Here is a 25,126-nt window from a genome sequence, read left to right on the forward strand (position 1 = left end):
GCAGCATGCAATCGCATCGCGAACTACTTCGGAGATAAAGTCTCCAAGATTTACTCCGCTTTTCCCCTTATACCTCCTGCAGCGGAAATGTCAGCAGACTTATTGAGTGATGAAGCCGATCACAATCTGCTACTTAATTTTACCACCCCTCCACCGGTGGATTTAGTTGGGATTTGCAGATCTGTTAAATCTGGCTCTCCTCGGGATCCCGCCTCTCCAAAGAGGCTGGGAGACAGTCTGGAAACATTAGAACCCTATATCAGACATCTGCTAGACATCTCCTTTTCATCCAGTTCCATACCAGAGGACTGGAAACAGGCTGTGGTGCTCCCCTTACGTAAGAAGCCCAACATTAGCGCCGAGAAGCTAGAGAATCTTCGTCCCATCTCCTTGCTGCCTTATTTTTCTAAGATCGCGGAGAAAGTGGCAAATAAGCAGCTAATGAAATTTGTGGAAGAAAGTAACCTCCTTCACCCTACGCAATTCGGGTTTCGGCCGCGTCACTCTACGGAGTCTGCCCTTCTTAGGGCTACCGAAACCCTCAGGCAAGGTGCTGATGAGGGACAAACCATGGCCTTAATCCTCCTGGACCTCAGCGCCGCGTTCGACACTGTAGCACATTCCATCTTGCTACAGTGTCTGAGCAAAGGCTGGGTGAGAGGGGCAGCATTGAAGTGGATTTATTCATTTCTTACAGGCCGGGGTTTCCAAGTGAGGCAGGGTGACCATTACTCTGAGCGCATCTCTCTGGATCAGGGGGTGCCGCAGGGCTCGTCCCTGAGCCCTACTCTTTTTAATCTTTATGTCGCCCCGATTGCTACCTTGGTAGAGAGCTACGGCCTCCAAATGGTATCATATGCCGACGACACGCAGTTGGTCATCTCCCTATCACGTACCCCCGGTCCCTCGGCGGACATCTTCAAAGCTTGCATGCAAGATCTCGCGGCCTGGATGTCCGCCAATTGCCTCAAACTCAACGGAGGCAAGACCGAGGTACTGGTAGTGGGGGGAGGCCAATCAGCGTGGACGTCGGCGTGGTGGCCACCGTGCTTGGGCCCACTACCTGCCCCTTGCCAGAAAGCAAAGAACCTGGGCATTTGGTTTGATTCTGACCTTGCCTTCGGTCCTCAGATCAATCAGGTGGTTGGATCATGTTTTGGGACCCTTAAAAGTCTCAGGAAGGTATTAAAATTCTTACCTATCAGAGACTCTGGTGCATGCACTAGTCACGTCAAAGATGGATTACGGCAATCTTCTCTACTTGGGAACCTTGGAAAAGAACCTGAGTCGTCTCCAGGTTCTCCAGAATGCCTCTGCTAGACTAGTGCTTAGACTACCTAGAAGAGCGGGCTCCGCAGCAGCCCTCCGGTCTCTGCACTGGCTCCCGATTCGCAGCAGGGTGGAATTCAAAGCCCTGTGCACGTGCCACCGGATCATCAACGGGAGAGCTCCGCTCCCTTTGAAAGGATTGCTGACACCCTATGAGCCATCTCGCTCTCTGAGATCTTCCGGTTCAGGACTCCTGTCAATTCCCAAGGTGTCCAGAGCCCGGATGGGTGGAAGATCTTTTAGGCTCCTTGCAGCATCCAGATGGAACAAGCTACCAATGGCACTGCGACTAGAACCCTCAGAAACACTCTTCAGAGCCAAGCTGAAGACTGTTCTATTTTCACAGTAATTTTCTGCATTTATCAGTCTGGTAGACATTAGCTCATTAGCGCGGGGACACGCCGCTGTGCGTCACCAAGCGCTCTACAAAACCCCCTAAATAGAAATAGGAAGCTTGTTTCCGGTCCAGGGAAGGCATGGTTTGGCAGTTCGGGCTGGACTGTTCCCATGAGGCACAGGGTCAGACTGATTTGCATATGGCCATTTCTGAACTGGGGTGGCAGAGTGGGCTAAAGAACGGTGATGGATTAAACTCAGATCTTTTGACTGGGTGTGAGTGTTTGATTGGTTCAGATGCTCCGTCCATCACCACCCCCTTTTGTACCGCTTTGTTCGCCATAAGTTTGGCAGGGTATGCTCAGACGTGAGTCCCTTGCTCACTTTGCCACTGGATTCAAGCAAGCCTGGCTGAAGACGGCTGGAATGCCAGAAACCGGTCCTAGGAAGCTTGTTTCCAGTCCAGGGAAGGCATGGCTTGGCAGTTCGGGCTGGACTGTTCCCATGAGGCACAGGGTCAGACTGATTTGCATATGGCCATTTCTGAACTGGGGTGGCAGAGTGGGCTAAAGAACGGTGATGGATTAAACCCAGATCTTTTGACTCTGTGTGAGTGTTTGATTGGTTCAGATGCTCCGTCCATCACCACCCCCTTTTGTACCGCTTTGTTCGCCATAAGTTTGGCAGGGTATGCTCAGATGTGAGTCCCTTGCTCACTTTGCCACTGGATTCAAGCAAGCCTGGCTGAAGACGGCTGGAATGCCAGAAACCGGTCCTAGGAAGCTTGTTTCCGGTCCAGGGAAGGCATGGCTTGGCAGTTCGGTTTGGACTGTTCCCATGAGGCACAGGGTCAGACTGATTTGCATATGGCCATTTCTGAACTGGGGTGGCAGAGTGGGCTAAAGAACGGTGATGGATTAAACCCAGATCTTTTGACTGGGTGTGAGTGTTTGATTGGTTCAGATGCTCCCTATAACGCGAGGACCCTGCTCAGGATTTTGTAATCAGTCGTGAGCATACATAGGGGGCGGTAGGACAGGCAAGAGCCGGCCTCTCCCCCTCGCTTCAAGAGGGGTATTATGATGGCCTCCCGGGAGGTTGCGGGAAGAACGCCAGCGTCCCATGCCTCCCTATAAACAGCGTGCAGCCGCGGGGCCAAGACGTCAATGTAAGCCGCATAGAACTCAATCGGTAGGCCATCTGCGCCAGGGGTCTTGCGGCTACGACCACTGCGTTAGCTGTCAGAGTCACAATTCTGCAAATCTGTCAGGTAACCATGTGGGCATCACTGCATACATTTGCCAGGCACTACTGCTTAGCAAGTCATGTCCGGCGTGATGGGAAACAGCCTTTACCACGCTCCCATTACCACGCATGCCTTTACAATGAAATGGTAAGTATATATAAGGAAAGTGAGTAGGTGTGTGTGTATATACATATACATATCGTGTGTGTGTGTGTGTGTGTATATGCACAAAAGAAGCAGAGAACTCTGGGTAGTCCACAAGTCTATGTGGAGAGCAGCTCCTGTATAGAGCAGCCTACACCACTAGCGACACTCCGAATCTACTCACCACAAATGTCTATTTTTCTAGCAGTTTTTAAGCATAAGATTAGTGCAGTGCCATCCACGCAGAGCTAGAAAGGGACAAAGTCTTTTGCCATTTCTACAGCAAAGTCTTTAAGCATAGGATTAGCAAGTGCTATTCATGCTGAGCTGTAAAATGGCAAAAGCCTTTTACCAATCCAAGCACAGTATTACTACTTTGGATTGGTGAAATACTATCCAAGACAACCTGGAATAAATAAAAGCATCCATTGACACCAATTTCGCTATCATTATAGCTCTTCAGAGAGGTTTAGCTTTGTCCAGACACAAGGGAGCATCCAGTAAAAGTAAAAACAGTACCCTTTCAGGCTTAGAGTGCCACATGAATTATGCAGAAAAGATGCAGAGAACTCTGGGTATTAGGGATTAGGGTCAGGGTGTTTTTAGGGTTTAGGATGGGTAAGGGTGTAGCGTGGTAAGGGTGTTTTTAGGGTTTTGGATGTCCGAGGGAATTGTATGATAAGGGAGTTTTTTGGGCATAGTGTGGTTAGGTTGTTTTCAGGGTTTAAGGGTGAGTAAGGATGATTTTAGGGTTTATAGGTGGGTAAGGCAATTGGGTGGTGAGAGGGATTTTTTTGATTTAGGGGTGGGTAAGGTGCATAGGGTGGCATGGGTGTTTTTAGGATTTAGCGGTGAGTAAAGAATTGGATGGTAAGGGGGGTTTTAGGGTTTAGGTGTGTGTAAGGGATTTCTGTGGTAAGGGTGTTTTTAGTGTTTAAGGGTATCATTTACCTTATATATACTTAATCTGAATTTTAAAGGCATGCATGTTAAAGATATATGCATGGTAAGGGTTTGCATGGAAAAGACATTGGGTTGTAAAGGATGCTTGGTAAAAGCATGGATTGTAAACGCATGTGTACTAATTTCATACAACCGTCATAATGAGCATTTCGGCCATTTGATTCTCTAGGACTTTCTAGTTGATCCACTTTGTAGACCATCCTCCGGGGAGGTATTGCTTGGATATCTACTCTTAGAGAAGGATTCTGCGGCTAGAAAGCTCTATCAGATAGACCAGTTACTTACCTTTGGTAACATCATATCTGGTAGATACTGTACCTAACTGCAAATTCCTTACGCACCCTCCCATCCTTTCAGCTCTGCAAACTGTGGAAGAGGTTCTTGTGGACCTCACTTTGAAATATCTCAGTATGGTTCTGTGCTTCTGGCGTGGAAAGTAGCCACAAAACTGAGGTCAACGCACTGGAGTGGCGACTAGGTACCACTCAGCCCCTTCAGGCGTCTATAACGTTGATGCGGAGCCAGTTGCCACCACCTATCTGATAGAGACATCTAGCCGCATATTCCTTAACTTTTGAATTCTCCCCAGGCGTCAGACTGGATTCATAAATATTTCAGCCGTACCTCTGCGCACTGTGGGACGGCATCATACGACTCCGTGATGACATTGACTCAGATTGTGATGTCAGTGGAGTCATATTAGTCTCCTCTGGCGCGCAGACATCAGTTTCTTCTTTTCCGCACTGCAATGTGGATATGCAGAAGCGGTTCCTAAGGCCATTTTCTAGCCTACTTGGACAGTTTGTCAGTTGGAAGTGTGCCTTTTCTCATTCATGTCTTCAGACTTTAGGCTTGTGGGTCTTGTTCATGACAGATGTCGTCTGCAGACCTGCATTCGATGTGTATGTGGTGTTTGGGAGAACACCACGACTCCAAAGATTGCGGCTCCTGTCAGAAGCCGAAGGCACTCATGGAATAACGAATTACGCATTTGGCGGCGCGGCTGACACTGTCTTCGGACACTTCATGTCGGCCTTGGTCATCTACTTCTCAGTCAGAGTTACTGGGCCGTCATTCTCCATCAAGTTTCTAAAGGTAAGTGCAGACGGTTGAAGTTGAGGCACCTCTCGACTTCACCATGTTGGGACTCCGTCCCTCACAGCTCCTCCTGCTCGCCTGTTGAGGAGTCCAAACACGACTCCGCCACGTGCCTCCCCATCTTTCCAGGAGCCAGGGCGTTGATGCCCAAATGAGAGAATAATATAAATATTCGGCTAAGATGTCTCAACAAAAACAAAAGGAACATGCCAAGATGTATTCAATATTAATACTGTAACACTTAATGGTGTGCAACAAAGTTTGTTAAAAAAATGAGAGAATAATATAATTCTCTGCATCTCATCTTTGTGCCTACTCCTCCTCCTTCCCATGGAGTGCCGTCAGGGCCCATGGAGGAGAGAGGAGTAACGCTGTTGGGTCACCCTCTGTGTTGGTTGAGCCGTCTGATTCATTGGGTCAGTGCCAGGTGGCGTCTGCTGATTGCGCTTTGGCGCTGGTTCACAGCCCTTCTGGGTTTCCAGCTTTGGTGTCTATTCTTGATCAACCGACTCCGCCACTGACATCAGCGGCACTGATCGGAGCCATTCCTCCTCCGCATATAAATGTTCCTACAAGCTTTACAGTGACCACGAAGGAAGAAGCCCTGTAGATTGTGTTCCTTGCTTGTTCTGGCCATTGTGAGATCACTGTGGACCAAAATGTCCCTCATGCTGCGCCCCCTTCTGTATGTAATCTTAGGCCTTTCCTATATTATGTGGCCTACAGTGGGATCGCTCGTGAGTATGTCCCAACTTTTGACCAAAATATTTCGAATATCTTTAGAATTATGGTTGTCAAGATAATTCTCGTTCCTCCTTCACCATCTTCTTCCTTACTTTTAATGGGGTTGAATAATGTCTGACCCCATGTGACTTTGCTTACTTTGTTGATGGCTCGGTTAAGGACCCATTGTGGGTAGCCCCTCTTTCTAAATCTGTTGATCATAATGGACTGTTCTCTCTTGAAAGCCTCCTCTGTGTTACAGTTGCATTTTGTCCTCAGCAGTTCCCCAAACGGTATACTCCATTTCAGGGTGTTCGGGTGGCTGCTGAGGGCATGCGCGATGCTATTGTCAGCAGTCTCCTTACGGAAGCGCTTGGTATGTATACCATCTTGTAAGATTTCAATCCAAACGTCAAGATAGTCTACTGTTTTGCTGCTTATGGTATGTGTAAGGCAAAGGTTACATTATTATGGGTTTATATAGCGCTAGGAATCGACTCCCAGAGGAGTATCTCCACGCTTCGACCGCTGGGGAACCCGTCCTGGCTCACCATGAGAGATGGTCCCTGATGGGTATCTCTAAGGTGCGACCAAGCATCCCCGGCGGTCTGGGGGGGCCGTTGTGAAGATGAGGCAAGCTGATGCCCAGAGTTGCCGAGTGTGGTCTCTGACTAGAGTAGGCACCGAGGCGAGAATTATCGAGTCCGCTGACCCTGGTCCACGACCCTGCCACATGTGTTGTTGAGTTTATCAATTAAATTGTTAGCCTCAACTACACTCCCTTTCCAGATGATGAACAGGTCATCAATATACCTGAGCCAAAGTATGATCTGTTCAACCTCTGGAAAGTTAGTGGTGTCCTTGAATATCTCCTCTTCCCATAGCCCCAGGAACAGGTTGGCACAACTCTGAGCAAAGCACATGCCCATGGCAGTACCCAGTATCTGTTTGAATAGGGTGCCATCAAAGAGGAAGATGTTGTTTTTCAAGCAGTGTTCAATAACTTTAAGGATCATGTCCATGGGGGCTTAGTACCTTATTTGTCTTGTACGGAGAAATTGTTGGCAAGCGTGGATCCCTGTTCATGGTCAATTATGGTGTACACGGAGTTGACATCCAAAGTGATCAGGAGAAAATAGTTTTCCCGGTGGATGCCCTCCAGCTTGCCTAAAACATCTTTAGTGACTCTAACATGGGAAAGGAGATTGGATACCAGATCTCTCAGAAAATGGTCTACATATTTAGGGGCATTTGCAAGGGCACTCGCCCTGGATGACACTATGGGCTTTCCCGGCGGATTGATAGGGTCCATATGCACTTTCGGCAGAAGGTATAGGATCGTGAGTTTGGGGAAAAGTAGTACTCCTCCCATTCAAGTATTTCTTTATCTTTCCAGTCAGCTAATTTGTCCCATATCCCTTCGACACTGTTAGTGTATGCCTCCCTTTAAATAATGGTATAGATATTCTTATCACTGAGTTGAGTTTTAGCTTCTTTGATATACATGCCCCTAGTAAGCAAGACAATGTTCCCTTCCTTATCTGCGGGACGCACAATAATGCTTGTATCTTCAGCCAATGATTTAAGAACCTGTTTTTTGTGTGACTGTGAGATTATGAGAAGACCGATTCTTAAACCATGTTTTATGTCGGAATTTGATCAGGTTGCTTGTTACAATATCATGAAAGGTATCAATATTATTATGTGATAACACAGGGTAAAAGGTGGAACGTGGTTTGAAGGTAGTACTAGCGTTTGCATCAGTTGTAATGTCCAACCCATCTAAAAGTGTATCCACGTTTGTTCTGACCACTTCCATGTCTTCCTCTGTTTGTAATTCGTTTATAGTCAGAAGGGTATCAATGTCTCCAATGTTGAAATCTTCCTTAGATGCATCTCCTGGCTATCCTTCAGTTCCTGTGTGTCTCCCTATTTTGAGACTTTGCCACTTCTTTAACTTAAGTATTCTTATAAACTTTTAAAGGTCTATCCATAACTCGGTGTCTGTGCTTGAGACTGTACAGTTTTTCGTTTCTTGGAAAGGATTGCAGTCACCGCACATATATTTGGGCATTACAGGTTGATCTACATTCTCTCCCAACAGGGGATCCCTGGTTAGATCACCTACATAGACACAAGGACACCCCGCTGTTAATCCGCTGTGGGTACTTTGACTCACTTGACCCTGAATTCAGAGGAGTTCTGGTTTTCTCCATGGAACTTGACTGGGTTTCACTTTATAAACGGGCCGGTTCTCTTCTCAGGTACTTGCCATTACCCTTTTATCCAGGCCCTCCATATCCTTGGGCATCTTGCTCCCCACCGGGTGGGACTGACTCAAGGACATTGGGTCAGCACAATGTTGTACACCATGAGATGGGAGGTAGCGTGGGTTCCCTTGGATCTAATTAACCCGTGTCATGTACCGTGAAGGTGCAGGATAGCCACTACTGGGCACTAGTCCCTTCATTATTACTATTATTTTATTATGTGTTCCTCCAACACATGGAATGGGAGGCACTAGTTGTCTGATTACCAATTACTCTATGGCAATGACACTGCAGCTGTCTTACTTGACTCACCATTAACTGTCATTACGTGCCCTGTACCATAAGAAAGTTTTCTGTTTATGTAATCATGGAAACATATGACTCTGAGAGGTATTCTGATAATAATGTGATTGTTTTGGGATTTAAACACTTAGTGTACCGCATGTACTTGTTGATCTACATCGTTATTTAAATTTTGAGCACAATTTCAGTTACTGTGAAGATATTGGATGCATTTTATGATTTTAATTTGGCACATGAATTTATTCATATAGGATTATTATGTACATGTCGTGCAAAGATTTTGCTTTTGTGCAATTCATTAAAATATGGCTGACACTAAGATAACATGTAGATCCTTTGTTTATGTCTGTTACACAACCTTATTATATGCATTTCGTGCAAAGGTTTTGCTTTTGTTCAACTCATTACAATATGGCCGACACTAAGACAATATGTAGATCGTTCCTTTGTCTGTTACACAGCCATTTAAAAATGCACATCATTGGTTGAGACTTCACATGTGATCAAGGCTGCCGTGTAGCTGAAATTCGGTATTAGAAGTTGTACTAAATGAATTATGGGCAGCAAATGCCTAATAGTGTCCTGAGAGTGCAATACTTGTTACTTTGCCTTTGAGAAGATTATTTGTCGGCCTGCTCTGTCGGCGCACACACTACTTCCCATGGGTCTACAGAAGGAGTGCTTTGTTTGTTGATATATATATATATATATATATATGTGTGTGTGTGTGTGTATTAGGAGTATGGCTCTATATATGTATGTAGAGTATGAGCTATATAGATTTGGGCATTGTTTGATCATTACTTATGGCAGATTCATATTTGGGTAATTGCCATCTGTAGGAAAGTAGGATCTGCTTTCATGGTTACCCCACTTTTTGCCTGGTGTCAGTATGTTTTTGACCTAGTCCAACTGAGATTTTGCTAATCAGGACTCCAATCACTGTGCTTTCTCCCTAAATTTACCATGGTAAGTGCTTTTGTACATCCACAATTGGCTACTGGTGTATCCTTGTAAGTCCCTAGTATATGATACTAAGGTACCCAGGGCATAGGTACACCGGGGGTCTCCCATGGGCTACAGCATGTGCTGTGCCATCCATGGGAGTCCAATTAAACTCTAACTGCAGGCATGTAGCCATTGTAGCCTGTGTGAGTTAGTGCTTGCACTTCTCACAACAGATATAAGTTCCCTTAAAGTCACTGCATTTAAAACCTATAAGTCACCCCTATGGTAGGCTCTACAGTCCCGGAGGCAGGGTGATTGTTTATAAGCGTGAGGGTGCCCCTACTTGAACAAGACACACTCCAGGCTTTGTAAGTGCAGTCAGCCATTTTAAAACATATAGAGGAAATCAATCAATACGAGATGTCTAACTATATAGTGACTGCACCAAAACTGGTCATGTTTGGTATCAAACATGTTCAAATCATACCTCAACATGGATTTCAGTGCTGGAAGTATAATTTCATGTACTGGGGGGCCTCCCTTGAGGTATCCCCCTGTAATCCCCGTAACAGCATTTTAGGGTCTGACTGCAACCTAATGCTGCTGCCGACTACAGACACGATTCTCCCTTCCTGCACCTGAACCAAGCCCAAGCAGGGGAAGGTAGAACAATAGGTTTCCGGTCATAGACAGGATTAAGTGTATTGGGCTGGGATGGGGTTGTTAGCCAGCACCACCAGTCTGCTTTGAAGGGCACATTTTGTGCCCTCCTTGCATACTCTAGTTTGAGGCAGTTCAGGGGCTCTGGGCTCCCACTCTGGCACGAACCTGGACAAAGAACATGGGCGTATCCTTGCCTCTGTCTGTCCAGCCCCTCCTCTGGAAGGGACCCCTGAGTCGTTCCAACCCTTTCCCTTGGGTACTTAAGGGCTTATCTGTGGGTGGTTCCTTAGATTCGTCATGAGACCAGACTCAAGCCTCAAACCACGTCACTCTTCGGCCGGCTGAACACTTGGACTTCGCTGAACTTCACCCAGAAAAGAGACTTCACCAAGGAAGACTCCTTCTGCTCCTGGTCTCGCTGTTCTGCAAGTCTTCATCGTCGTCTGTGTCTGTGCTTCTTCCAGGATCTTTAGAAGACCTGTGGGCATCAAGGACAACCCAAGTAATCTCTCTTGTAGTGAAGGAGTCACTCCTCTGTATCTGCAGGCACCTCAACAAAGCGGACTGGTCTGCTGCTCCTTTCGTCCTACGGACTTCCCGAGGCTCAGCAGCTCAGGTGGTGGTTCTACAACCCCCGAGAGGCCTGCCCTGTCTTCTCTGCAATTTTGAGGCCAATATCCCTTGTCTAAACCCCTGGGGATGTAACCCCTGTGCACCGTGTCGACTTGTTATTGCCAAGGCTTGTTGGCTCTGCAATTAAAGATCTTTGGATTGCAAGACGCTCCAGCATCTCTTCTGCCAAGTACAGCGTCCTCTGTGCATTCTCTGCACCGTGGGCCCTCCTTCTTGGTGAGCTGCTCGAGGTCCTCTTGCGACTCCTGTGCCTTTGGCCTGTGGGTCTTCCTGAGGGTCTTCTCCTGTTTTGGTGAGCTCCCCTGCATGCTCTGGGCCTGCTCTGACTCCCCTGTTGTTGGTAAGTCGCTTGGACCTTGCTTATCCCAACGTTGCTCCTTCTTCGTTCTCCACGCCAGTTGTGCTACCTAGGCTTGTTGTTGCTCCTGCCGGACACCGATCATCTAGTCACTGACATCCGACGTGGGACAGCTTGTGCATGGCTCCTGGTCTTCCTTAGTGTCTCTCGGTCCTCACAGCTGCAACTGTCCAACATTGGTGGGCATTGCTCTTCCGTGCCTCGTGGTCACTCCTGAGTGGCATAGACTCTGTCCCCTCTGTTTGCAGGTTCTTCATTTCCAGAATCCTGAGTGACATAGACTCTGTCCCCTCTGCTTGCAGGTTTTTCATTTCCAGAATCCACCCTTGGATTTCATCGGACTTCTTCTCCAGAGACATTTTTCTCAAGTCTTCCATTGTTGTCTAAGGCTTCCAACGTCTTTTCACGCTATGCACCTGGCTTCCCTGGTGTATGTAACCTGGTTCCTAGGGCATCCATGGGGGTTGGGGGGGGGGCTCTCCACCCTTCCGTCCTCCAAGGGAATTCTTCAGGGTCCTCTGAAAAGGGTCTTTCTTCTTCAGAACTGCAACCACGACTACCCCATTGACTTGCATTGGTCATGCAGCTGTGTTCTCTCTCTGCACACAGCCTCTGTGGGGTTCCTGGATACTTACCTTGGGTGGTTCCTTGTGTCCCTGGCTCCTCTGGGTCTTCTGGTCCAGGTCGCGTCCTCCTTTGCAGTACGTATTCCACTTTCTTAATATATGGTTTGGTCTCCCCCTGGAGACCACTGTATTTTGTGCTACTTACCTTATTGAATTTGAAGTATTTTTGTTTATTGTGTTGATATCTCCGGGTAGGAGATATACCAATGTGTTAGTGAGTGTTGTGTAATAAATAGAAGTATTTTTATATAAACACTGTGTGGTTCTTTTTCATTTGACTGTCACTACATGATTAAACTGGTAAAACAAGCTGCTTAACACTCCTTCAAGATCAGCCAGAAGGCTGCTTTCCACAGCTGCCGCTTTGAGAGCTTTCTATGGTCATCAAAGAACACTAAAACCCCCATAAGGGTTGCCTGGATTAGTGCAAGGTGTATCACTTAAATAAGTGTGCACTATATACTACACCAGCCTCGTAGACCATCTTTCCATCTCTACGGGTTCTATGCGAGGTGCGACCTTTGTAGTGGGTATTTTATCTATTGGCGTTTTCTTCAAGGATAGACTTTGATTCGCATCAGTTTTTGTTCTTGGGTTGGTCTTTCCGACTTTATGATGAATGCGTTTATTCATCTAAGCTCTAATAAGGATGAGGTCTGGAACCTCTTTTTTCTGGCTTTCTTAGGATAGGTTCCTTTGAATACTTCCTTACTGGTGTAGAGAACTGTAGTTTACTGGGTATTCATTATTGCCTTTGGCCTTTCTAGTCAATAGGCTAATTTCACCCTTTAGGGTTCATGTACCACTTTCCTTCCTCTTGACTGTTGTCTTCTGACCCAGTGCTATTCAGCTGCCCTTGGGCATGGTTTTACATGCCTGTAGCGTTGTTTTATTTACATTGCCTGTGGTCCTTGCCACAGTTCTTAAAAGGAGCTCATGCCCTTTTTTAATCTAATTCCTATGTATGTCTGGTCTATTGTTAATTTCGACCGGCTGGTTCTCTCTGAGAACTTTTGTAGGATTCGTTTGCAGAACCTCCTCCGGGTGGGTTTAGCTATGGTATTTAATAAAAAAGTTAAGGAATCTGCGTCTGCATGTCCCTATCAGATGAACAAGCTACTTACCTTTGGTAACGCACTATCTGGTAGAGACATAGTCTAGCCGCAGATTGGTAACGCCCTACCCATCCTCCCCAAGATTTGTAGTGTAAGAGGTATTTCCTTTTACAACCCTAGTTTTATACACCAGTGGTCAGTGTTTAAAGTAGCTATGTGCTTCGTCGATCCATTTGATCTCCCCTTCTAGGATATTGTCTGGGTGTAAGGGTTTTACCGTTTTTCAGCACTGGTGTTATTCACCAGTGATCACTTTTATGTAGCTGTGTGATTCAGCGAACCATTTGGTCTTACCTTTTAGATCTTGACTTGGTATTGCCGTACCATTGATTTCTTTTTTCTAGTTACTGTTTCAAAGATTGCATTGATCTTTTTTTGCACACTGTTTCCACAGCCAGTTTCTATAGTGGCTCCGCGTTGTGGCGCGGAGGGTTCACAGAAGAAACTGATGTAAGCTTGCTGGAGGGCAGATTTGACGTCATCATGGAGTCATACGATGCCGTCCTCCGGTGTGAAGATGTACTGCTGAAAAATCTCCGGATCCAGTGTGACGCCTGGGAAGAATTTAAAAGTTAAGTAATCTGCAGCTAGACTATGTCTCTACCAGATAAGGCGTTACCAAAGGTAAGTAACTTGTTCTTTTAGGCAGGAGGGCAAGGAGGGGATCAGCTCCTGTTTCATTACACAGAATATTTGAAAAATGCTGTTTTTTTAGGAAAATACCTGCAGAAGGTTACAGTATTTTCCTTCCTTCTTCCTATTAGCTATGCTTTAGCTGCTGTGTTTACTAACAGTGCATGCACAAGCTAATGGTACATTTCCTGCATGGTACTGTTAGCAGGAGTAAATAAAAACTATGCAATACAAATATGCAAGATGGTCTGATTTCTAGGCTTATCACTTGTATTAAGCATGCATAATATCTGAATGTAAAGAAATGAATGCTACCTTCTCCACATACAACCTGCCGTATTATAACCTTGCCACACACGACAGGGAGAAAGCTCGCTTTAGTTGGCTACAACTGTTTGCTTAATACCCTATAACATATTACCATCATCCAATCATACTTGTTTGCCCCCCTCATATCAGCTGGTTATAATGAGCCAGTTTGCATGGAATAGGGTACCCCAAAGTCCCCTTTAACGTAACTCAAGCACCTCTTTCCAATACATCTGTATTATTGGACATTGCCACCAAATGTGTATTTTGTCCCCCTTCACTCACACTGCCTCCAATATTTACCATCAATATTAGCATGTGTGTGAATTAGCTTATGTGAGGTTAATACCAGTAAAACATTAACTTAAACATGTTTTTTCTGGTTTGAGCTGTTCGAAGTATTTACACACTGTCTCTCCATAAAATTTGCCACTGGGGTTGCATTATCTCTTTTTCTAACAAGATTCCCCGCTTATCCATTCAAGGTCAACTGGCCCATACAGCCTTATAAGTCAGTAGTGAGCATATATCAGAGACTAAAACTCTATTAGAAGTGAATGGTTGCAAGAGTATTGATGTGTGTTTTGAAGTTGCCATCAGTGAGGAGGCTGAGATTTGAGGAGTAAAGTCTTCCATGTTCAATTTTTCCAGTTAGCCTGAACCATGTGTTGTTTGCTGACATTATGGTTCGGGACAGTCACAGTGTGGATCAGAATCACTTCGAGGTGGGCCTTGGAAATCCTAGCTAGAATGTGTGTGCAGCAAGTCTGCAATTCGAATTATGTTTTGATTTAATGCAATCCTAAGGTATATGTGGATGTCATCTACATTTTCTTGTATCTTGCCATCCAAGCCTGCCAGAATGACAACCAGGCCTACCAATTATACTTTGAAAATTACTGGTTAGGGGACTATGGGGGGACACTGCATTTCACAACAATGAACTCCAATCTGCAAAAACTTGCACAGGGAACATTTAATGGTTATTTGTGGGCTCTTTCAGCCACCTTAAGTTTGCCTGATCAACCAACTCTCTCTGTAAACCCACCTACTATGATTAGTTTTCTTAAAGGCCTGACTTACATGTTTCTCTAAAGCCATTCGTCGTGCCCAGACTGCTTTGAGACTGGTCTTAATTTGTTATGTGCAAGTCATTTGATGTGATGCACAGTTGCTCTCTATGACTATTGGCACTTAAAACGGTCTCCCTTATTGCCATTACATGAGCGTGTTGCATGAGAGAACTGCGGTGGCTCTCAGTGCACCATCTCTATACGACTTTCTTATCATACAATTTAGGGCTGAGGACCCTTGACAACCTTCTGCGCTATATATAGTATCACCTTTTCATATTGACCAGTTAATCACTCTTTCAAAAGAAAAGGAGAGGCTCCATTGGCTTAACCATTTCAATATTGACCGCACAAGGGATTATCGTGTGGCTGATCAGCTCTTTGTGGGTTTTTCTGGAACAAAGAAGAGGAAGGCAGTGCAAGTGTAGATTGTCCTCTGTCTCAAATTCTGCTACTCTCTGGACAGAAGGCCTGTGGATTTATTCCACCGTGCCAAGGCAGCAACAACAGCATTCGGTAGGGGAGTGTTAGTTGTGGACATATTCTCGGTTACAATGGCATTGGTGCACACATTCACAAAGTACTACTGCCTTGACTGTCCGGTCCGACGTGAGAGCCATTTTGTCACTAGGTCCTGCAAGACTTTCTGATCTGAGTCTGCTTTTTAGACACTTCATCTTTTGGATGTACAGCTGTGGCATATATTCTTAGGATGATAAATCTGAAGTTAAAAGTATCCATCAGAAGAACAAATAACTTCCCTTCATTAACACTCTTTATGGTTAATGCTCTACATAACCACAGAGTCTAATGGATATTTATAACTACAGATTCATCACCCCTTGAATGTTCACTAGGAGCCAGACTGTAGAGGTGAGCTCCATCAGTTTGATTCCAAAAGAGCTTTACGTTTTTACATCGATTGTGACCGAGACAATCGGGTGGATAATCGTTGTTTTGTGGGCTTCTCTGGGGATAACAAAGGAAAGGCTGTGTAGATAAGGACTCTGTTGAGTTATTTAGTCCTCTGCAGTAGAGTGCTTCTCCACTTCTTTCTTTCTGCTTCTTAGAACTCGGATCCAGAGCTCTGCTCCTACTTTTGTTGGTGTTTCGATGACTCCCAAAACTAAATCCAGTGTGCAAGAGAACAACGTCACCTCATAAAACTACATGCTTCAAACCATGCCTTGACTGCAGAAAACGGATGCCGGTCACGGACCTGCATGAGGGTGGGTCTTTGGTGCTTTGGTTTGCGACATGACTCCAAGTCATCCGATGAGTTCGCCCTCATGCACCAGAAGGTGACCCAGGGCCATGAAACTGTACATCGTCGAGCACAGGAAGAAGTCACAAGTCCTCATCCCATTTAAAGTGGAGGCTATGAACCTGCTCCCAAGGCCACTCCCACGAGAAATTGTCTTTGCAGTCAAAGTCCTCTGGTAAGTCGAAGTCCAAATATTAGCATTAGATAGCGAAGCAGGACTTGACCCCTTTCCGCAACTCTCTATGAAATGAAAAGTCACAAGGTGCCAATCCCCTGTTTAAAGAGTTGATTCTGCTGTTGATTCCAATGTGCCCAAGTTCCCCATGGCCATTAGTGACGTCACAGCAGGTCGAGGTCTTTAATGAGACCATGCTGCACATCTTTGGCACTCTTCCTGCTCCCTCTGCCTCACCTTCGAGCCTCAAGGATCCACAGGAACTCCATTCAGAATATCTTTGGCAGATCACTTCTCGGCGCTATCTCAACAAGTCGAACATCTTTGGCAGATCACTTCTCGGCGCTATCTCAACAAGTCGAACTGGTCACACGTTCAGCACCAATACCAGTGCAGAATTCTACCCCAGTTTAGATAGTCCCTCTTTTACTACCACTGATGCTGGAAGATAATCCAATACGAACTCCGATGTCCGACCCCGAACCAGCATTGACTCGACCCCGACCTAGGATGTGCTCTGAGTCTGCTACTGCACGCCAGGTCCCCATTCAGCCTGACTCTATGCTTCACTGTCCTTTAGGCTCTGACTCTGAACAGAGCTTGCAACCACTCAGAGATGACGATGGTTGGACTGAGTCTGATTTTCAAAACCTCTAACCTCTCCCCCCGCCCCCTTATTATTATCATATATCCGTCCTGCAGTTCCACAGGTGTTACCTGTGGATCAATGTAGGCCAAAGGGCATTTTCAGTTTTATGTGCTCTCCTTTGGCTTCACGAAATTAATGGTGGTGGTTGCCATTTATTTTCGTAGGTGGGGGATACCAGTTTTCCCCTACCTCAACAATTGGCTATTGAAGGTGGGCTTGCCACAGCCTGTCATAGAATACCTCTAGATGATGGTAAACTTCCTAACACTGTTAGGGTTCATGATCAACAAGCCAAAGTGCCACTTGACTCCTTTGCAGAGTGCAGTTCAATGCCTTTCCTTATTTGTAACGAGCCCTGGACATTTGGAAATGATGTGTTAGCCTTGTGTCAGGTGCTTTATGCGGGCTCTGCAGTGGAATCTGAATTCCCAGTGGGCCCAGTACCAAGACAACCTGTCTGATGCCATCTTGGTTCAGAGACTGCACGCAATCTGCAGTACTGGCTGCTCTACCTCAATTAGACCAGCAGCATACCCCTCTCTATTCCCCATTAAGAGGTGAGGGTGGGTGGTGGATGTGTCTCTTATGGGTTGGGGAGATCACTTATAGTAAGTAGAGATCCGAGGACTCTGGTCTCTGGTGAAACCCTGATCCCTGTAAATATGATGGAACTGCGGGACATTCAGTTGGCACTGAAAGCCCTACTGTCCATCAACAGAAGGCTGCTACAGGTTCTCACGGACAACACCACTTCAATATGGTACTGCAACAAGCAGGACAGAATGGGGTCCTGGGTCCCGTGGCAAGAGGGTCTGAGTCTCTAGAGTTGACTAGAGCGTCGGGGCATATCCCTCATCGTGAACCACCTGGCGGGATGCTTGAATGACAGGGCAGACAAGCTCGACCAGCAGCGCCTGTAGGGGAAGCCTGACAGATGACAACACGAAGGGTCAAACAAAAATTTTGCACTTTGGAGTTCTATTGACAGCTCTGCTGGGAGATGCATTCTGGCTCAAACAGAGCAAAGGAGTCCTATGCGCATTCCCGCCTCTGCCTCTCCTAGTTCTGCAAAAGATAAGGCGAAACCTGGCTCAGGACATCCTAGTGGTTTAGAATTGGGCCAGAAGAGTGTGGTACTTAGAACTTCTTGGCATGAGCATCTGTTCCCCGATCAGGTTGTCCCTCAAGGACTATATTCTGTCGCAGTAGCAGGGCACGATTTTGCACCCAAACCTGTGCAATCTACACCTCAGTGCATGGAGAATGAGTGGCAGCAGTTCACAGCATTTGATCTCTCATCTGGGGTTATGGGTGTCATCCTTGCTGCCAGCTGTCTGTCTAAAACTTCCATTTATGCTGGGCGCGCGGTCAAATTTGTGGCCTGGTGTGGAGTTTGCACAACATACTCTTTACAAGCAAAACTGTCAGATGTTATATTGTTTGATTCGTCTTTGGCCTTGCAAGGCCCTAACAGTGGGTACTATTAAAGTTTATTTGAATGCCATTTTGGTCTTTTCTCAGTGGGACCAAATGTCCTTGTTTAAATCATCTGTTTGGTTTGGGTTTATTAAAGGTTTAAAACATGTTCCGTCCCAAACCTTTTGTGATGCCACAGTCAGACCTAAATCTGCTCTTGAATGTTTTCATGTGTATTCCCTTCGAGCTGATACACAGCTGCATGTTGAGTATTTTGACCTTATTGTTATCACTTCAGCTTGTTTCAAGAGTGAACTACAGGCTCTTTCGATACAACCGCCCTGCACCACATTTTTTTCCAGACTTACTGCTGCTAAGGACTCGGATGGCCTTCTTGCTGAAAGTCGTAACTCCTTTCCACTTTCGGCAATCCATCACTCTCTCAGTGTTCTTTGCCCCACCACATCCCGCAAAGAAAGACAACAAGCATTTACAATGCAATGGTCTCGGCATTATTAAAGGTAGAGCTATTGGCATTGCTCATGACATTTTTTTTCTATTTTTTTTTAAACATAAATAAATGGTATTGTCATTTACAATGGCAATAGGTGAGCATTAGAGAGTATTCGCGGACACAGAGCCACACACACACACACAGACAGAGCCACGCACACACACAGACAGAGCCACGCACACACACAGACAGAGCCACGCACACAGACAGAGCCACGCACACACACACAGACAGTGCCACGCACACACACACAGACCGTGCCACGCACACACACACAGACCGTGCCACGCACACACACACAGACAGTGCCACGCACACACACACAGACAGTGCCACGCACACACACACACAGTGCCACGCACACACACACAGACAGTGCCACGCACACAGACAGACAGGCCACACACAGACACGCACACACAGGCATACAAAGCCACGCACACACAGGCATACAAAGCCATGCACACACAGGCATACAAGACATAGAGCTGACCAACCCACTGAAGTGCCAGAGACACCAAGAGGGAAGACACAAGCACAATACGTCAGGTGTTTAGGAGAAAATAACTTCTTAGCATTAGTATCAGGAGTTGCTAGCACAAGCATTTTTTTTTTATATAAACTTTATTTTTTCAGGAAAGTAAACAACATAATCCCCCCCAAAATTGGCTACGATAGAAAGAAAATACAAGTGTACACATTTCATAGTCCCAGTACAGCTCCAGCAGGTGCAGATATAACAGTAGATACAAGATTCAAATCCTTGGGATGCAAAGCAATCATATACAACTGTCGTTAAGGAACCTTGTGCGTGGTCATTAGGGCGTTACGCCAACACCAACTCTCCCTCCCCACCCCCCGCCTCCCCATCCTCCGGTCCCGATTCCGCAGAGGAGAACAATTCAGCACTAGTTGCCTCGGAATCGCTGCCACCTGACCCCACAGCGCACATCATTCTCCATGCGAGCAAGTCCTCTAGCAGCCGCTCATCCTTACGCGTATGCTGCATGTGTGTCTCCTCAGCCAATGTCCATTCCCCAACATCTCGGAGCCACAATGTCATGTCTGGTGCCCTCTGTCCCATCCAAGTAATAGCTACCCGTCTCCTAGCCAGCACCAAGAGCAGCTGCAACAAGCAGTGAAGTGGGGTTAGGTCAATATGTAGGCCCGTGATCTTCCTGATGCAGACTACCACTGCCTTCCAGAAGTCTCCGACAAGCGGGCACTCCCAAGCCAAATGGAGAAATCCGGCTCTGACTGCACCACATCTAGGACAGGCATCCAATTTATCCGCGGCAATGCGGTGTAATGCAACTGGGGTTATGTAAGTGCGATGTACAAAATTGAAATGGATCAATTTGAAACGTGCGTTACACGACACCTTCCTGGTAAGTGTCCCTATTCGCTGACGTTGTCCGGGGTCTAAGGCGACCCCCAAATCCGCCTCCCATGCTGCCCAGGAGGGGGAGATCGGGGGGGGTCGAGTCACATCTCATCGCCGTATATAGCAGCGTTATCAGTTGCCGTCCCCTGCCACAGGACAATAGGATATTCAAAGTATTGGACACCTGGGGCGCCTCCGGATATTGCGGCCAGGTCGTCCTCGCCATGTCCTGTAGGGCTCTATAATGGAGATACTGACCCCCAGTAAGACCAAAGGCCTCCGTAGCTCTTTCCAGGGTCACGAAAGAGTCGTTGGGGTACAGATCCGCCAAAGTTTCACAGCCGCCGTCGCGCCATTCCCGGAACGACATGTGTTCTTCCATCAACGTCACCGGAGCCAATATCCACACCGGTAGCTCCCTATGAAATTGGGCCCGCCTCAGCACTCTCTCCACTACTCGCTGCCAAAGCCCGGCAGTGTGTCGAACAATATATGGCAGGGAAGGATCCGCTCCCCTACCTCGCATCAGGGGCACCTATAGGGTCCTCTCATCCGCTCTACCCGTCAGGATTCACAACTCCCAGTTGTCTGTACCCGCAAGCCAGCGCGCGGCCGGTAGCAGCTGGGCCGCATAATAGTATAGCTCAAACCTCGGGGCCTCTAGGCCTCCTTCCTCCCAGCGTCTGACCACCATGTGCAATGCAACTCTGCTGCGCCTGCCCGCCCAAAGTAAGGAGGTGAGCAGCGTATTAAGTGTGCGGAATATACGAGGAGGGAGAGGGCACAGGGTATTCTGCAAGGTATACAACACTCTGGGCAACATCACCATCTTCGAGACGGCCAACCGTCCCATGTAGCACAAGCATTTTTAACACAAAGGCTTCTGGCCTCTAGCTCTATGCGGTACAATTACGCGCCTATGCTTCAATGAAGCAGTCAATAGTGCACCTCTTCCTCAGTGCCACCGAAATGTCACTGCCTAGCGATGAAAGATTCCCAGAGATGAAACTAGGATGGCAGGAGAACATTGGGAAGGTGAAAAAACCTACCATCTATCAAGAAAGTATTTAACCAGCAATCAAGACTTTAAAGTGCGAAACCCAGTTAGCACAAGTCAACCTGGGAAGAGGCTAAGAAGCGAGGGACGAGGGTATACGCCATTAGCAATCAAATGTCTGTAGGCCGAGCCGTTTGTACCAGCCAGACACAGGTACCCGGTAAGACTCCTGGGAAATGGGGGTAGTGTAGAAGGAACCAGAGATGTAAGACAATAAATGTACCAACACTGAACCACACGCTCGGGTAGCACACTGCAACACTGCACCACATACACAGGTACCACACGACAACCCTGAACATAGAGGGGTCTAAGGTGGGAGCTGCAAAATGCCCCAGCCAAGCCCCATGTGGGAGAAGGCTTTTGTGCCACGTAGCAATCAAGGAAGGATGGAGGCCTGAAGATGCAATTGCAGCATGTCCCTGACCCCATAATGAACCACACACAGAGCGGAAAGGAATATTTGGATCAGCCACAGGAGCTGCGCATGGAAGTCCTCCTGCTACCCCTGACGAGAGTAGTAAAAGCCTCTTCCCCCAGCACATCTCAACCAACCCCCCCTCTCCCCAGTGAGAGTAGTGGAAGACTGCCTGTACCTCCTTCCACAAGGGTTATGGAAGCCGCCCGACACTATTCAAAGGGGCTAACCATTGGCGGCGTTGGAGTCCCTCTCAGGGAGGACTCGAAGTACCAAATGTGCCACCTGGAGCCTCTCTGGGCTCAACAACAAATGTGCCCCCGGAGCTGGCAGAGCCTCGTGGGCTCTGAAAACAAAGGTTCCTGCTTCGTTGGAGTCCCTCGTGGACTCGAGACAACCAATGCGGCCCTCAAGAGCCTCTCAGGCACTACGGCCCGGCCTGGAGCTCTCCCCCCTGCCCGTCCACACTCACCGGGCTCGAGGGCGGAGGCTCTGACGTCGCGCTGGCTCTCTGCGGCGTCTCCCTGCTTCTCCGGACTGTCAGGCGGGACGGCGGACTCTGCTCCTTCGCACCTGCAGCTGCAGGGCTCTCCTCGACACCGGCGCCCCGCCTGCACTTACAGCCGCCTTCAGAGTGGAGCCGCAAGGCTCCCGGTCAACTTCTTCTCCGGGGCTCCCTCAGAACAGGGGAGCCCCGCAACAGCACGCACTTCTCCTGCCACGGGCCAGCGGCGGAGGGCGAGACTTCCAGCAGGAGGGGGGCAGGGAAAGAATACAACGGCCGACCTAATCAGCGGGAGGGGGGCGGGAACAAACACGGACAGCGGGAGGGGAGCAGGGAAAGAATACAACGCCCGACCTAATCAGCGGGAGGAGGGCGGGAACAAACACGGATAGCGGGAGGGGGGCAGGGAAAGAATACAACGGCCGACCTAATCAGCGGGAGGAGGGCCGGAACAAACACGGACAGCGGGAGGGGGGGGCAGGGAAAGAATACAACGGCCGACCTAATCAGCGGGAGGAGGGCGGGAACAAAGACGGACAGCGGGAGGGGGGGGTGGGAAAAAGACACGGCAGGAAACGAGGACAGCAGCGGCCTACCTCATCTTAAGGAGCCGGAAAATGGCGCCTGCAGGCTTCCGAATTTTTTCGGAATCGGGGGCGTGGTTTTGTGGTTCTGAGTGACAGACGACGTCACTGTCTAAAGAACAGCAAAACGTACGCCTCCTAAAAAGACAGGGCTAAATCGGAGTGATGGCTCACTCCTCCAATGGCTGGCCTCCGTTTAGGAAGCCAGCCAATGGAGGAGAGACAGGGCAGGGAGGCGGGTTTCAAAGCCCTACTAAGACACATTAAATCTCCGACCCCAGACTGCGCAAGCGCAGCCTTTAGGTCCTCGACCTAAAAAGCTCCATCAGTTCGATCCCAAAAGAGCTTTAGGATTTTAGATCGCTCGTAGAAAAGACCATCCAGTAGATAATCAGCTTTTTGCGGGGTTCTTTAGGGCGAAGAAAGGAAAGGCTTTCCGTGATATCTGTCAGGCCGCGATGTAAGCATTGGTGCACACCTTCACAAAGCACTACTGCCTTGACAATCAGGTCCGACGGAAGGGCATTTCACTAATTAAGTCCTCCAAGATGTTCTGCTCTAAGCCCACTCCACAGACCTTACACCTTCAGGAAGGAATGCTTTGGTATATATTGTATATGTGAGGAATCTGCTAATAAACGTATCCATCATAGTTACAAGTACTTACCTTTAGTATCAGTGTTTCTGGTGGATACTCCACTAACCACAGATTCCTCACTGCCCTCCCCCATCTCTATTAACTGATCTTTCTTAACCATCTAAAAATATCCCTAATTAGAAATCTGACACTAGTGCTGACATTCGTTTTGTGCTCCATGTCTGAGGCGTGAAAAGAGTCAAGCAAGAAACGGATGCTGGGGTGGAGATTACATGCAGCTTTGCTCGGTCACTTTTGGGTGGAACGAAGCCTATGCGGAGCCGCGAAGCGCCACCCAACAGCGGCGTGAGCACTGCGATGAAAAGTTTCCGCATCCCGTCGGGCACCTGGGGAGTATTCTAAACGTGAGGGATCTGCAGTTAGAGTATCCGCCAGAAAGAGCGTTACTGAAGGTAAATAACTTGTTCTTCGTTACTGCTGTACCTCCTGCCTGTTCTGTGGAGTGGACAGTTGAACAATATCATAAGGTTTCAAGTTGGATTCTGGCACACCGTCATCTGCAACTTCTTCTGAGGGCACCGAAGACAGAGAAAATAATATCCGCGCACAGGGGTGGCACTTACATGTGGCTCATTTCTGTCACTTACGGGGCAGTACATAGTCAGCCCAAGCCTTATGGCACCACCGGGCGGCACGCAAGATCTTTGCTGAGTCTCCAGATCCAGTCTGGTACCAGGGAATTTTTTTAAGTTGGGGATCTGCGACAAGTTAGTGTCCACCATTCGCTAAACTATGTTGACAGCTAGGAAGAGTCCGACTTCTTTGAAAGAAGAAGGGTCTGACAGTCCCGCCTTCATGCTCATTCAAACATAATGTTGAGCAAAATGAATTACACGTCTTCTTTAACTGTGACCCACTGTTGACCTAGGAATTTCACATCATGTTAAAATGCATGAAATGCGAGTTATCTACGAAAAAGCATCAGAGCCTTATTTTACTTTGAAAATATAAAGAAAAACAAATTAAACACACAATTCCTGTCTCGTTTGCTGAAAATGTTGTTTTTCCAAACTCTCAAAAAGCCACAAAACACAAAGAAAAAATCAAAAAATGGACACACTATGTATGTTGACAAATGTCATTCTTATACCAATGTAAAGGCCCTATGTGATGTTTTTTATGCAGTTGGGAAACTCCTAATCTCTCAAGGTGATGAATGATATTTTAAGCAACCAAGGGCTTAACTCCGTTCCCCTCTTTGTAGAGATTAGATGGGCACTGTGAGATACTTTAGGCTGGCTTTACCAGATTTCAATAGGGAAGTAAGTTTGGCCTTCTGTACTCGGTTTCGAGCTTGGCATCACTAGCCTGCATGTTGGTGAGCAGGGATTGAGGAAAGTGTAATATCATTGGTGATCAAAAAAAAACGGAGGCAAGATTGGCACCCAAAAAGATGGGTTTCCTGAAGAACTAAAATATAAAATATGTGAAAATAAGGCTCAGTTATGGTGGAATTTAATTTAGATATTGTTTCGTTGATTCTTAGCCAAACTTAAAAATTATATGTTAGCAATACATAATTGAAGCAGATTGCTCCATGCCAGTAATGTGTTAGCTACCATATATTTTGGCTTCGAAAACCTTGCTTGCTTACATCACAAAGACACATTCTGCCAAGAGCCGTGGAGGTTCTGGACCACTTTTATTACCTTTATATCTAAATCAATTGTTTACATCTTATTGTATTTGTAATTGTCAAGTTTGTTTTGGGAAAGTTGCAAGAATGGTGAGG

At 47.1% G+C, this 25,126-nt stretch overlaps 1 protein-coding gene across 2 annotated transcripts in view; it reads left to right on the forward strand.

Annotated features, from left to right (window-relative positions):
* The window catches only part of INTS8 (integrator complex subunit 8), a 552,137-nt gene that overhangs the window by 476,307 nt on the left and 50,704 nt on the right, over positions 1 to 25,126 (forward strand). The window lies entirely within an intron of this gene.

Source organism: Lissotriton helveticus, chromosome 4_1, assembly GCF_964261635.1.
Source record: "Lissotriton helveticus chromosome 4_1, aLisHel1.1, whole genome shotgun sequence".
NCBI classification, from domain to species: Eukaryota; Metazoa; Chordata; class Amphibia; order Caudata; family Salamandridae; genus Lissotriton; species Lissotriton helveticus.